We start from the raw sequence: 15534 nt of genomic DNA, 5'->3' as shown, positions 1-15534 counted from the left end.
ACTGGATCAAAGCAGACAAATTCCAAGGATAGAAACCCTACAGAGCAACCACTCATGAAAAATCCCTGGTCTGGTCACCGGGATACAAGCCCAGTCCTTTTCTCACTAAAAGCTACATCTTGGGCATTTGAAATAAAAATTTTTAATTAAAAAACTAATTTTGTAAAAGCTTTGGGGATGGAGAAATAGGAAGTTAAAAGGAAATGCGCATAAAATAATAAAGACAAGTAAATGCCCCAAAATAAAGCCTAGCGATATTAAAGTATAGGGACCAGAGAAACATTGTTAAATGGACAATGAAAAGCAAAATTTGGTCAAGGGAAGACTGCCGGGAACCAATTTCCTTATTTCTTTACATTTGCATTTTCAAGGCCCTAATTAAAACTTCCAAATTTCCGCCTTTTCCTCCCACTCGCTCTCCTACCCACAGGAGTGACAGCAAAAGGAGGATCTTGACTGTGGCATCTGTTTCTCATTTCCTTGAACTAGGTCACTTGATCTGTTTATTGCAGAAGTATCTGGGGGTCAAGTTCTAGATTCTGACAGTTGTGTCCCTCAGCAGTTGCTCATATCAAGAGAGGAACCTGCATAATCTAGGCACACTTCACAGAAACCTAAAATGGGTGCAACAAAGTATATCTGTATAACATTCAACTTTCCACAAAGCCCCAACATTAGCTTGTCACTGTTATAATGAATGTATTTCTTTAGTCTCTGGTGAGAACAAATGTAAATTGCCACTTTATTGCTTTTCACATTTTATCTTCTGTCTTTCTGGTAGCTGGCCTTGTAATTTAAACTGTTCATGCTCCAATGACTGTTCCTGAGAAACTCAGAAAGTTCATTATTAGTCCTAGTTCTAGTGCACTGTCAAGAAACACTCCATTACAGAGGGGCTTGTCTCCCTAAAATGCAGTTCCTGTTACTGAGGGCTTACTATGTCCTTGGTGTCTTAGTGGATTTCAGAGACATTAAAAATTCACATAAAGTCCTTATCCCCAAAGGTCTTACAGTTTCAATGGAGAGGTAGGGTAAGCTAGGAGAAAATATGATTGCGTAGGGAAATATGTAATTCAGAGCACAAGTACTGAAAGAGTTCCAAAGAGAAAAGACCACATCTGATACGACTGAGGAGTTTTCAGGGAGGAGATAAAACTTGTCTAGGCCTTGTTGGAACGATAGATCTTTGAACAGAAGGAAACTTGGAAAACACGTTATAGAGAGGGAACAACATATATCCGAAACCCTTGTGTGCTTGACCCATAGTAAGTGCTAACAGGAACATCTTAAATCCTTTTTGGAATGAGGAAGGGAAGAAACAACTAATATAAGTTTGAGGAATAAATAAAAGGATTAAAGAGATTGGAGCATGAAATGCTTAGAGTGCCCAGACATGGATCCTGGGTCTCAGAGCCCCCAAATCTATCTACCCCTGAGCAGACTCCTCGCCAAATGAGGCTGAGCACCTCTGTCCCGCAAACACACACACACACACACACACACACACACACACACACACACAAACACACGTGGCCTTAGGAACACTGGGAGCGAATGAATCCCACTGTTAGCCTCTAATGTGAACAGGGACTTGCTCGCATCCAGCGGGCCTTTGCTGACTCATAGCCTGAGCCTCGCCCTCACCTGCTGCCAGATGCAGATAAGGTGGGAGACTGATTCATCTGGACATTGAATGGTCAGTCCTCCGAGCCCATTCTCCAGGGTCAGCACCTGGATGTATCACACAATTTATCCTCTCCCCACTAAGCTGTTTCCTCCACCCGACCTTACCTTGTGCTCCCTAATACACTCAGCTCATCTCAGTGCTCTGTACCTCTTGGCTCTTTTCAGAGGCCCTTTCTCCTGTAACAGGTTCATTCCCTCATATCTCCACCCCCTTCTTTCCCTGGAGCTCCTTTCTGCCTCTGGAAAGCTCCTCTGAAGCCCTTGTCATCTCTACCCTTCAATCGTTGCTGTCCTCTACAGATTACCTGGTAACACTCCCCCCACCGTTTACTGTAGCCCTGGCCCCCCATCCTCTCACTTCCTACTATTGCTGCAAATGACTTAAGCACCTAACACTGAACCTCTCTGCTCCCTGAAATCCTCATCTCTGGTGACCTGCATTCCGACTCCATGTCATTGCCCCACTCCAATGGCCCCATCCTGCTTCTTGTCATTACCTCAATCTGGCTTTGCTCCTGCATTTAAAATCCAAGCAACCCACCTCCAATGCCTCTAAGTCTCCTTGTTATTCCATCTCAAGTGCCAGGGCCCAGCCCATCACTGCGACTCTCTCTGTCAGGATCTCCCCCCGCATTCCCTGCATGGTCCTTCCATCTCACTGACCTGGCAAAATCCCACTGTCCAACTTTGGGTCTATGCCCATGCTACTGGAGTTCTGGAGAAATCCCATGGCTTGGAAGGCAGGAACTCATATGAATTCTTAGATTCCATTGGCAACTGGACCTGAGTGCTGCCCTGAAATCTTCCTTCATTCCCCTGGTCCCATTCTCCAGAGCAGATGCAGCAAATGTTCGCTAATGCTGTGGACTGAATTTCCTCCTCCCCAGATTCATGTGTCAAAACCAAATCCCCAGTGTGATGGTGTTTGAAGATGAGGCCTTTGGGATGTGATTAGAACATGAAGGCAGAACCCTGAGGGGGATTAGTGCCCATGAAAGAGACTTAGAACTCCTTCTCCTGCTTCCACCATGTGACGACACAGCAAAAAGAGGGCCATCTCTGAATGGGGAATGAGGCCCTCGCCAGACACTGAATTTCCCAGCACCCTGATCCTGGACTTCCCAGCCTCCAGAACTGTAAGAAATAAATGTCTGTTTTTTATAGGCCGCCTAGTCTATGGTATTCTGTAGAGCAGCCTGAGCTGGCCATGACAGCTAGTCTTGCAAACCTGCCACACCTGTCTCACCAACTCCCATACTCCCAGCAGACGAGGGCTTTCCCCCTACTCCACGGAGAAACTGGACACTATCAGGACTTGCCTCCCTGTCCTCCCATATACCCACAAATTTACCCAAGACCCTCCTTCCTTCACATCACAAGAAGGAGCCCCTCTTCCATATGCAACCAACCTCTTCTCCAAGGGTTGGTTTACTCCATCCCACCATCTTGGTGCCTCACTCTACCAACTAACTGCTGGGTCATCTCTCTACTGTTTGGGTTGCCTTCCAACAGCCTCAATCTTGCCCAAGTGACTCCCGTCTTAATTAGAACTATCTCCCAAACTAACATCTCCCCAAAACAACTGCCCTCTCCCTCTCCTTACTTCATTCATAGATATTCCTGGTAGAGTTCCTTATACCTGTCATCTCTGCTTCCTCATTTCCCAGTCAGTCAAGCTCATGGATGTCTGGCATTGTATCTAACATACCACAAAACTGCTCTCATTGAGATCACTAATGACCTCCACATTGCTAAATTCACAGGACACACGAGTCTTTATCTTGGCATCTGACCTCTCCTTTCCTTTGGTTTCTCTGACACACATGTTCTTGGGTTTTGTGTCTCTTTGTTCTTTTTCAGTCTCCCTTGAAGGTCCCTCTTGTTCACTAAATAGTGATGTCTTCTAGGGTTTAAAACTGAGCCTTTCCTCCTTTGACTCCATGCACATTCCCTGGGCAATCTCATTACTGCCTTTTTGCTAGAGATTTCCAAACATGTGTCCCCAGCCCAGATTTCCTCATTGAGCCTCAAATCCATATCTCCAACTGCCCATTCGATGCTCACACTGGGATGTCATTTTGGCACTTCGAACCCCCAAATCCAAATCTGTGTCATTTCCAGTCACCTAATCTCAGTGAATGACACCACGATTTTCCCTGTTCCCGTATCCAGGGAGTCATATTTATGTCTCCTCTCTTACTTCCAACATCCAATCAATCACAGAATCCTACTGATTCTATCCCATAATTGTCTCTCAAATTCCTTTCTTTCCATCCTCACTGCCATGGTCCACCATCAATTTCCCATGAGTTTCAGCATCATCTCCTATTTGGTTTTGCATCTTCTCTTGCTTCCCATCGTTATTCCAGAGAACCATTTCTAATATGCAAATCTGATGTCACTTCTTCTTAAAAAATCATTCAGCACTTCCAAATTCCTAAACATGACTCACTAGGCCTTCATGAACTGTGCTCTGTCATACCCTCTCCCTACTTTTTTCTTCTTCAGCCTTATCTCTCACCATTCCCCAACACTCTGTGTCCTCCATCCCCCTGGACCTCTACACATGCCATTCTCTTAAACTGTCATACCTTTGTCCTGCCCAGCCCCTGGCAGTTCTCCTGGATAACTGGCTTATCCTTAACACCTCACTTAGAAATCAGCTCCTGCAGGAACTTTCCTCCCCCCTCACCCTGAACCATACATCAAGTAACCTAGACTATCTCCTGTCATATCACTTACCACACTGTTGATTTGCCTGTTTATTTGTCTGACTTCTCTGTTAGACAGTAATTTTCTCAAGGGAGAGCTCTGTATTAGGTCAGGTTCCCCGAGAAGACTCTAAGATGAAAATTTGCAGGCAAGTGGTTTTGGGAGGGGGCACTTTCAAGAACAAAGCCTGTAAGGGAGTGAAGGAAGTGGAATTGGGCAAAGAGAAATTGAACTGCAACGTAATTGTAGCAGAAGCTTCAGCCAATCCAATAGGGAGACCTGGAGTTAGGATGGCCCTTCCTAATCATCCTAAATTGTGGCAAGGATCCCAAGTCTTTGACACCACACCAGCTGGTTATTGGTGGTGGCTGCTTGCAAGGAGTGAGCGAAACCTGGGCAGGCAGCTCCACAGAATGTGTACAACTGAAAGCTAGTCCCCAAAGGGATTCAGTGGTGAGCCCTCAGCCACCTACACCCCTGGCTTCAAACCTGAAGGGGAAATCTGGGTAGCATACCACAGTCCCCTCTGCCAACACCCTGTGGTGTCTCAAGGCCTGACACTCTACAGGTGCCCATTCTCTTTGTAGGTAAATGACTGAATGTATGATTAAATGAATTAATTAAACGGCAGAAAACAAAGTTAGTTAGATTAAATGAATTGAGATTTAGAGCCTTATGGAAGGACAAACTTTTCTATTTGAAAACAGTGAACTCTAGTGATCAAAAGATTGATGGGTTACAAATAGGATATGAAAAAATAGCAAGTAGACATGCTCTGAGGATGTAAACTTGTGGCATGAGGGTGGTGGGGATGGCTGAGATGATAGCAGGAAGATTGACAGGGGACAAAGCCCAGGGCCTGAGAGTCTGCTCCTATAACCAGGACAATGGAGTATAGAAGGCCTATAAGAGGATAGTGAGAGCATGACAGGACAAATATGAGACCAGCTAAAATGTTAAACTAACTCTTTGGAAGATATTTATGACTAGGTGTACTCGATCTCATTTATGAGTTATAAGCAGAGATTCACCGTTTGAAATGTAAGGACTATAAACTGGATGTAAGTCTAGCCTTCAAAGGTATTCACTATACATTTCTAAACTATAATTATTTTGGATTAATTTTGCAGATATATTTAAAAACTAAGAGATTTAGTTATTTTACTTCCCAAGCAGCTATTAATTCAACTCAGCTCGTGCCACTAATCCTGGTTTATTTTCAGAAACTGACATTAAGAAAATAGCTGGAGACAATTCATTGCCATCTCAAGATGACCCGAAGCCCACAATGTTCAGCAATGCTGGAGTGAAGGAACATCTTACTTTTGCTTGCTGAGTAGCTGCATGTTGCTACAGTGTCCATTTTGTCCCAGGCTACAGGTTAGGGAGAAGTAACAGGTAAGGAATCTTTAGCTCTTCAGAAAAAACTGACATGGGTTCCAGCACCTGATTTTGCATCCAGACAACGAACACTGTGTCTGGAGTCAAGGTTTCTCTTACAAGAACTGAAGTGCGAAGTGCAGTGAGATAGTGTGCTAGCCCTGGCACCTTGCTTGAGGGGCAGTGCAAACCGTGCCTGGTTGCTGGAAGCTTTGGGAGGCTATGTGGTGTGGATTCTGTGCAGCCTCAGGAGGAATCAAGATCCAGTTGCCATTGGCCCTGAGTTAATGAGAGAAGAGGGGCACAAAGAAAAAGAGCTTATCCCAATCTTTTCTGACCTACCCCAAATGGCCTATTTGTTGGGTTAGTGGACAAAGGAGCAAGAAGTGGCAGTGTCTGAGCACACAGCCCAAAATTTGAGGAGTTTCCGACTGATGGGGGTCACTGGTGATGGGTGCAATGGTGTTAGTGATGCTTTGAGGCCAGTGCTTTTCCTGACACCGTTCAAAGTGTGAAAGTCAGAGGGGGCTAAGCTGGGCCTCCAGATTCCCCTGAACAGATGCCACAACAACCCAGTGATTGGCCCAAGTGTGCGTCTTGCTTTGTGCAGAGTTTTGTCACACTTGGATGTAATATGGTCCTGTGAGCAATTCTGCATGACCCTCTCTGCAGTTCCTCTGGCAGCTTATCACAGCACGCTTGATTCACAGAGAGACTAGATGTTTGCTCGTCTTTCTTCATCTCCCACCATGAAATAAACACAACCAGGACTTTAAGAAGTTACCTGCGGGCATGGAAAGCCTGATGCAACTTACTTAATATAACATAAAGAATGACATAATACAAGATCAGCCCTTGATAACAGTCCTGGACAACCAGAGAAATGTTTGGGCATGCTTGAAGTCCACTCCAGCCAGAGTAGATGCACAATGAAATGAGAACATTGGGAAGTTAAAAACTTTTATAATTCATTATGTATAAAATAAATAAGCTACAAGGTTGTATTATACAGCACAGGAAATACAGCCAATATTTTATAATAATTTCAAATGGAGTATAATCTATAAAAATATTGAATCACTATGTTATACAACTGAAACTAATATAATATTGGATATCAACTATACTTCAATTAAAAAAAACACTGTTGGGCTTCCCTCGTGGCTCAGTGGTTGAGAGTCCGCCTGCTGATGCAGGGACTCTGGGCCCGTGGGAGCGGCTGGGCCCGTGGGCCGTGGCCGCTGAGCCTGTGCGTCCGGAGCCTGTGCTCTGCAGCGGGAGAGGCCACAGCAGTGAGAGGCCCGCGTACCGCAAAAAAAAGAAAGGGTTACAATTCAGCAAGTGCAAATGTTAAAAAAAATTATTTCACCTTAACATAACCTTACCATGTTCTAAATTTCTTTTCTTTTGTGACTGTTTGGACAAATCCATGTATTTCAGAAGCCATTGAGTGAATAGGATGGTTGAGGAAGAAAGAGTGTGGTAAGACAAGAAGAGTTCCAAGGACCTTAACAAGGATGGCCCTTGGAATGGAGAGAAGGCAGAAGGAGAGACAGAAGGCAACAAGTTAGGGAACAGGCAGCTCAGTGGAAGCACAGAGGCAGAGACGACACTGATGTTTGGAGTCCTTCAAGCAGCTTGGTGCAGTGCCTCTGGGAAGCTTCCCTGAACCCCCAGGACAGGCCACCTGCTGAACCCCAAGCCTGCCTCATCACTATTTTGCCCACTGGAGGAGCTCCACCTTCACTAGTTTATTTACTGGGATTCTGTGCACAATTTTATTTTAAAGATGGCACTGCTGCTTTAAAAAGTAAAGTCAAGCAAAATGCCTAGGAAGCTTGTTTAAAATGCAGATGACTGACCCTTGTCCCTAGAGAAATTGGGACAAAGCCATAGGTAGACTGCCTGTCTAGCCAGGAGGCTCCTGACCACACCTTGTAAAACCTGGCCTGGATGGTGGTTTAAGACTCATTTACTCCATATGAATTTGTTCTGAGTGTTTGGAGGTCACACTTCCCAGTAAATTAAGATTCTTTCTTTTGCTTCTAATTTGCATTTTTTAAGACAAATAAATATTTTCTCAAATCCCTCTATTATTGATATTTAATAATCTGTACATTTGAGAAGGACATACGCAGGAGAAACAAATAAACTGTGCCTATAGATAAATAATGGACAAAGCAATAGAGATTCATCTTCACAAAGTTTATCCTTCATCCTTCTTTTTGGAGTCATATTTTGGAAGAATAGTTATTAATATCTATAATAATTCTTCTTTAGTAGTTTAAGATGGATCTTGGAAATAGGTCTTGAAAATACTGCCAAGAAAATGAGGTAGGTAACAAGAGATCATGTACTATTAATAAAACTTTGTTAAAAGGTTACACAGATATATTATTTTGGGTTCTGCCGGAAGCATCTTTGGTGTCACCTGACCCTTTTCTTGGAACCTGAGGTTGGGGGAAGGAGGTACAGGGAATACCCACAGCTGCTCAGTACGGACCCACAGGCCTGCCAGGTCGCATTCTGCAGCTCTGGCAGCATTAACATTACCTGGGAGTCTTTAAGAAATGCCAATGCCTAGACCTCACGCAGACCAGTGAGATCAGAAAGGACTAGCATCTGTATTTATTAGAAGCTCCCCTGGTGACTCTACCAAACGGTGAGGCTGAGACCCAAAACCTTAGGGAAAGAAGGAATTGATCTCTATTTTTATTTCTTAGTTATAAGATAGATTTTTAACATATATTAATTTATCTTCATGCAGGGTCTGTGCAGTAAAGCAAAAACAATGACATGCAAGGAATGTGGGATGGCATGCTGATCAAAACAGAGAAGTGACTTTCACACATCAGAGGAAGACCTTGTCCATGGCACTGGTCTCTACCTAAATCCCTCTTTTGTAGCCTCTTCAACATTTAGATCAGGTTACAAATGTTAACTTAATCTGCAGAGCACAGTAGTACACAGCACTGGTTGAAAAAGTATTTGGAAATTCAACCTGGAACGCCAGGGGTTCATCTCCTACCTCCTGCTCCTCCCCTCAGCCCAGCCCCGGCTTTCCTACAGCTTGGAAACCCTGAGCAGGAATCTCCTCTTCCCCCTATGCCTACCCTGGACTGGCCAGATACAGAAAGAGCCTGAAAATGATGGATGTAGGGAAGGAGCAATGAATCAAGGTGCAAGTATGAGAAGCCAGTGAAGAGAGTCATGGAGTATTTGGGAGAAAAGCTCCTTGTGCCAAATCTCATTTTTCCTGGAGATACCCAAGCCCAAGACATATTTCTGGAGCCAGCCAAGGAAGAGACCCATGAAATTTTAAGTATCTTGAAAGCAAAAGAAATCCAGGCCGAGGCGTCCTGTGTATTTACATGCAGACACGGTGCAAAGCAGTAATGATGTATTTGTTCTTTACACCCCAAAACAACATGACAACATAAAACATCAAGGAAAACGCTCAAAAAAAGAAAAGGCTCGCAGAGCGGCTGGGCCCGTGAGCCATGACTGCTGAGCCTGCGTGTCCGGAGCCTGTGCTCCGCAATGGGAGAGGCCACGACAGTGAGAGGCCCACGTACAGCAAAAAAAAAAAGAAAAGAAAAGGCTCATAATAACAAATAATAGTAGCCGCTATAAAACTAGCCTCGGCCAGATCTCAGGCACTGTTCTATGTCTTTTATACACACCATTTAATCCTCACAATAACTTACAAGGTGCATACTTTTATTATCCCCAGTTTAAAGGGGAGAAACCACAGAGATGCTGGGTAACTTGCTCAAGGTCAGAGCTGGTTAGAGATGGAGCTGGGATATGAACTCAGATGGGGCCACTCTGCCTCACGCTTGAGTCTATGCTGTTTTGTGTGGTGGAACATTCATAAAAGACAGACACCGTGAATTGTGGTTTCCTTTAAGAGCTAAAAATTGCCTCCTTCAAAATAAAGGCTATCCAACAATTACAGGCTTTCACAAGAAAGTATGTTCAGGGTAACTGAGTGTGGCATATCATGGGGATTAACTTGAGTTCTCTTTAATTTGTATATTGTTTTCAATATGTCATTGGCAGACTTGGGAACTCTATTGTTAGTAACAAAAGACTTGCACCATCGCTGACAGCCTGCTGCAACACCCCAGTGGGTTGTGACACCACCGTTGTTGGGAACCACCAGCCTGGAAAATAGGCCTAAGCAGAAGATATTTATGTGACTGAGTTGGAAAAGGTAGCTGGAAGGTGCATGAAACTAGACATCAGCAGTTTGTGTCAGGCATCCCAGCTTAGTGCCTTTCTGGAAAAGTGGGCAAGAAAAGTAGCTGGCTTTGGAACATACACATTACATTGTTGCAGCTGAGCATACACATCACATTGTTGCAGCTGAGCATACACATCACATTGTTGCAGCTGAGCCTACAGAGATAAACTTCAGGGCACCCTGTAGCTGGCCAAGACTGCAGGACAGAAGTCCCAGAAGCCACAGTATTTATTGTATAAGATCAAATCACTCCTGGCTGAGAATTCTCCCCTTTGATACAACAAATGACAGGCACTGGGGGAAGAATGAGCCATTTCTCCCAGGATATCTAGAGGCTTCCACTTGGGCATTTTGGCCCCTTGACACCAGGTCAGCTAGGTGACTTTGGTCGTGAGTTCATCGCATTAGTCCTCTTTATCCTCCCATTCCCCCCAAAAAGATCTAGCCCAAGAAGTAGTATTATTTCCATTCAACACATCAAGAAACACAGGCTCCATGGAGGTTTAAAAGCAAACCTGTAAATTCTTTGACACTCTTGCCATCAAGAAGAGGGATCTATATCCTCTTCCCTGCAACATAGGCATGACTTTTCACACCTCCACAAAAACAATGAGGTGTGACCTGTGAGGCTGGGTCACAAAAGGCCATTGACTTCCACTTGCCACTCTCCTGGGACAAGTACCCCTGAAGCCTGGGCCTTCGTGTAAGAAGTCCAGCTGCCCTGAAGCCACCGTGCTGAAGAGTCCATATGGAGAGACCACACTGTGATAGGGAGAAGTGCCTGAGGAGCCCCAGATGTTCTAGACCCCTGCTGTTTAGGACTCCCCAGACCAGCTGCCAGACATATGAATGGAGCAAAGTTCAAGAAAACTGGACCCCAGCCACTGTGCAACTGTAATTGTAGAAGGACCAAAAGCTGCCTAGCTGGACTCCATCAACTCCCAAACAGTGAAAGATAATAAATGCTCATTTGTTTTATGCCACTAAGTTTGGAGTGATTTGCTGTGCAGCAGGCTCTAAGAGAAGTCACTTTCCAAGATCACTCAGGAACTTCCCAGTGGAGCTGGGGCTGGAATCACTTCATTCTATTCAATGCAGTATTAACCAGACAGTTGTGGCCCCTGGGGACCAGACAAGAATAAGGTACTGCCCAAGCCCTCTGCAACTGGGGCCTCCACCTTCCTCCTCCTCCTGAAGATAGCTCCTCCTTGCTGGAGGTGGATGAGCCCCACCGCCACTGGTTTCTAGAAGGAATTTACTTCAGGGCTCTCTGGCTATTCCTCTACACCGTGCTGTGTGCAGGTGGCTTCTGGCACCAGGAGGTGCCAAGCCTGCTGCCAGTCTTGGCTTTCCCTCTAGTCTTTCTCTGATGAGTTGGTTGGCTGTGTTTGCCATTGAAGGCAGACAGTACTGCAAAGGTATGTGGGTACCATACAGCCTGCCTGCAGAATATAGCTTGGCTCTGATGAATTATGCCCACTCCCTGGTCTCACGTTTGGCTGGATCTGCAGGAAAAATATGTGTGTTCTGGGCCCCAGCTGATCTTTTAACCTAGCTTCTGTTCTAAAGTAAACATTCTCTGTTAAAATTGCAGACTTTCACCTGCTTCTTCCAAATAGATTGGTAAAAAGGCATAAAATATACAAAAGTCATTTTTACTTGTAATAAGCTCAGGGTTGCTGGGTGACCAGCACTCACCCAGCATCCTCGGATTGTCCTGTAAGTCAAACCTGATTTCTATGTTTCCTTTAATCAAGGAATTCCTGTACATAAAGAAGAAGGAGGGGTGCAGTGGTTAAGAATCCGCCTGCCAATGCAGAGGACACGGGTTCGAGCCCTGGCCCGGGAAGATCCCACATGCCGCAGAGCAACTAAGCCCGTGTGCCACAACTACTGAGCCTGTGCTCTAGAGCCCGCGAGCTACAACTACTAAAGCCCATGCACCTGGAGCCCGTGCTCCGCAACAAGAGAAGCCACCACAATGAGAAGGCTGCGCACCACAACGAAGAGTAGTCCCTGCTCGCCGCAACTAGAGAAAGCCCGTGTGCAGCAACGAAGACCCAACACAGCCAACAATAATAAATACATTTAAAAAAATAAAATGTTTTTTTAAAAAAGAAGGAGGGAAAGAAAAATAGGGATGATTCAGCATTGTGATAAGGAGTAAAAATTATGTTTAGAATATTATGCATAGTGCCTGGCCCATGATAGAGGCTCAATAAATGCTAATTATTGATCTTTACTATTCTGCCTTATCTTTCCAAGGCTTCTCTACCAGGAGGATACAAATGAGGTCAAACTTACTGGGCGACTTAAATTTCATTGACTGCTTGGCTGGCTCACATCTGCAGGACCTTCAGGCATCCTTCACTGTAAGTTCCACGCCATTTCTGGGACTCCCCGGACGTGTCTCTCAGGTGTCTAAGAACTAGCCCGCTGCCTGCCCTGCAGGTCTGCCTGTGCCCTGCCTATCACCAGAATGCCCTGCCTTCAGCTGCCATGGCCTGGGAAGCTACACCTGATGGAGACGGGGAGGTCCAACCTCTCTGCCACCCACCTGCTCTGATGTCCTGAGCAAAGCTGACAACAAGGTGTGGGGAGAGGACCAGCTCTGTGTTACCAGCTGTGGGAGGGATGCTGAGCAGGGCTGCTTGTGACCTCCTGTGTTAGAAATTTACAGACAGAATCACCATTTTTAAAAAGGTGTCAGGCTTCCCTGGCGGCGCGGTGGTTGGGAGTCCGCCTGCTGATGCAGGGGACGTGGGTTCGTGCCCTAGTCCGGGAGGATCCCATGTGCCGCGGAGCGGCTGGGCCCATGAGCCATGGCCACTGGGCCTGTGCATCCGGAGCCTGTGTTCTGCAGCTGGAGAGGCCACAGCAGTGAGAGGTCCACGTACCGCAAAAAAAAAAAAAAAAAGGTGTCGACGTTGTCTTTACTCTCCCTAGGAAACAGACAAGCACCTGCATCCCAGGGGCTGGGCTGGGCTGGGGATGAGTAACTACCTTTACACACGACTTGGATTCTTCACTGTCTTCAGCAGTGAAGGCTTTGCTGTCAGGGCCAGTTTATTGCCCTCAAACCTCTTCTCTTGGGAGGTCTTCTCCCCTGCGGGTCTGTTCAGCTCCCTACAGTCAGCCCATGGCGGGCCCAGCCAGCGTCTCCTCCAGCAGGCTCTTCTGCCTGTGCAAACAGGCTGCTGTAGGTCCACTCCTTGTCTGCTGGTCATTTAGGCTCAGACCCCGCCAACCACTGCTTCGGGCCTGTTCTATGGAGCACCCCACCTGCATCTCCATCCTCCAGGAACTGGCCACTGTGGCTGCCCCAGGTTCTGCCCAGCTCCTGCTGGGACTGGGCTCTTTCTGCCCCAAAGTGACAATTCTGATAAATGAGAAGCCTGGCCTCTCAGGCGGATGGAAAGAAACCAGTATGTAGTGAGCACCCCGCTAATGCCAGGCACGGGTCCAGCCACTCTCTCTCCTCACTGTCCTAGGATTCCCCTTTTGCAGCGGGGGTGACCAGAGCTTACTTGGCCCTAGGCAGTGGCCAGACCTCAAACCCAACTCTGGCTCAATCAAAAGTCCATGCTTCCCAGAGATTCGCTGTCTCTATGTCCCCTGAGGGAACCTCTGCTTGTAAATGGTCACACCTCATGGTGTCATGAGAGTTATTAGAACTTCCTCAAGAGCTAGGCTAAGTGTGACTCAGCGTAACACAGTTCTGGCCACATGTTCCTCCCACATGGCCCCTAAACTGGCCCTGGACCCAGGCTCCAACCACTGGTTACTCTGGCACCTTTCTGGGGGTCTGCAGTAACTGTCCACGGCCCCTCCTTGAGTGTGTGCTTCATCCTGAACTCCAAGGTCCTGATACCTCCTTCAGTGAACCTCCAGTGTCTCCAAGGGACCTAGGTCCCCTGAGAACACTGGACCCCCTGGTGGCCTTCCTAGTGATATCTACTCTTTTATTCCTGATACTGGTAGTTTTTGCTCCCCATCACCCCTCTCTGTTAATTTAGCTAGAGCTTTATGCATTTTGTTTATATTTTCATTTACATTGTTTATTGTTTTTCTGGTTTCACTTTCATTGATTTTTGCTCTTATCTTTATATATTCCTTCCTTCTGCTTACTTTTGGTTTAGTTTGTTCTTCTTTTCCAATTTCTTAAAAATTTTTTTAAAATTTATTTATTTTACTTTCATTTTTGGTTGCGTTGGGTCTTTGTTGCTGCGCGCAGGCTTTCTCTAGTTGTGGTGAGCGGGGTCTACTCTTTGTTGAGGCGCACGGGCTTCTCATTGCGGTGCCTTCTCTTGTTGCAGAGCACGGGCTCTAGGCTCACGAGCTTCAGTAGTTGTGGCACATGGGCTCAGTAGTTGTGGCTCCCAGGCTCTAGAGCTCAGGCTCAGTAGTTGCAGCACATGGGCTTAGTTGCTCCGTGGCATGTGGGATTTCCTGGACCAGGGATCGAACCCGTGTCCCCTGCATTGGCAGGCGGATTCTTAACCACTGTGCCACCAGGGAAGCCCTCCCATTGGAAGTTTAGACTATTGATTTGAGACTTTATTTTCTAATATGAGCATTTGATGCTATAATTTTTTTTCTCTAAGCACTTCCAATTGTTATAACTTATATTTTCATTGTTATTCATTTAAAAATATTTTCTTATTTCCCTCAAAACTTCCCTTACTTCTTTGATCAACAGACTATTTAGAATAGTGTTATTTAGTTTCTAAATGTTTGGATCTTTTCTGGCTATCTTTCTGTTTTTGATTTTTTCTTTAATTCTATTATGGTCGTACACACTTATTACTGTTAACATATTTAGTGTGTTTTCAATTATTTTTTTTTAAATTTAGGGTTTATTTAATGGCCCAGAATATGGCCCATATAGGTACTTTAAAAGAATGTGACTTTTGCTGTTTTGGAGTGGACTGGCATCTGTCGATAGAATTTCCCTGAGAACCAGTCAGTTTCCTGTTTTTTTGTTAACTTGTTTTAGATTGTATTCTAAACAATTTGGTATTATGTTGTAGGAGTCTGGGTCCTGTTCACATCCTCTGGAGATTTTTGGAGTTTTCCCCAGAAAAATATCTGGAGAATATTGATTTTGTTTGTTTGTTTTAGCAACTAATTAGCAACTAATTAACCTCATGAGGTACAAATCACAAATTCTGTGAACAGTGGTCTCATCTCAGGTCAGGTCTCAAAGTGGTTGTGATGTTGCTTTGGGTCTGACTCATGCACGTCCAGCTTGGGCACTAAGCCCAGAACTTGTGTTAGTTTGTACACAGAATTAGTGTACAATTAATGTACAGAATTAGTGTACAATTCTGGCCTCTCCAGGGTTTCCCGCACACTCTCCAGTTCCCAGGGCCATCGGTACCAGGTTCCTCTGGCTGGAAAGATGGGCTCCTCATAGCATTTATTTGGATCACTCTGTTCTACAGTTGCATGTGACTGACACTACATTCAGGGCAAAGCAGTGAGGTAAGAGAGAGAAGACAATAATAGAG

The sequence above is a fragment of the Grampus griseus genome, assembly GCF_964374135.1.
Source record: "Grampus griseus genome assembly, chromosome: 9".
In the NCBI taxonomy this organism is placed as follows: Eukaryota; Metazoa; Chordata; class Mammalia; order Artiodactyla; family Delphinidae; genus Grampus; species Grampus griseus.
Note: the sequence above shows the minus strand (reverse complement) of the source record.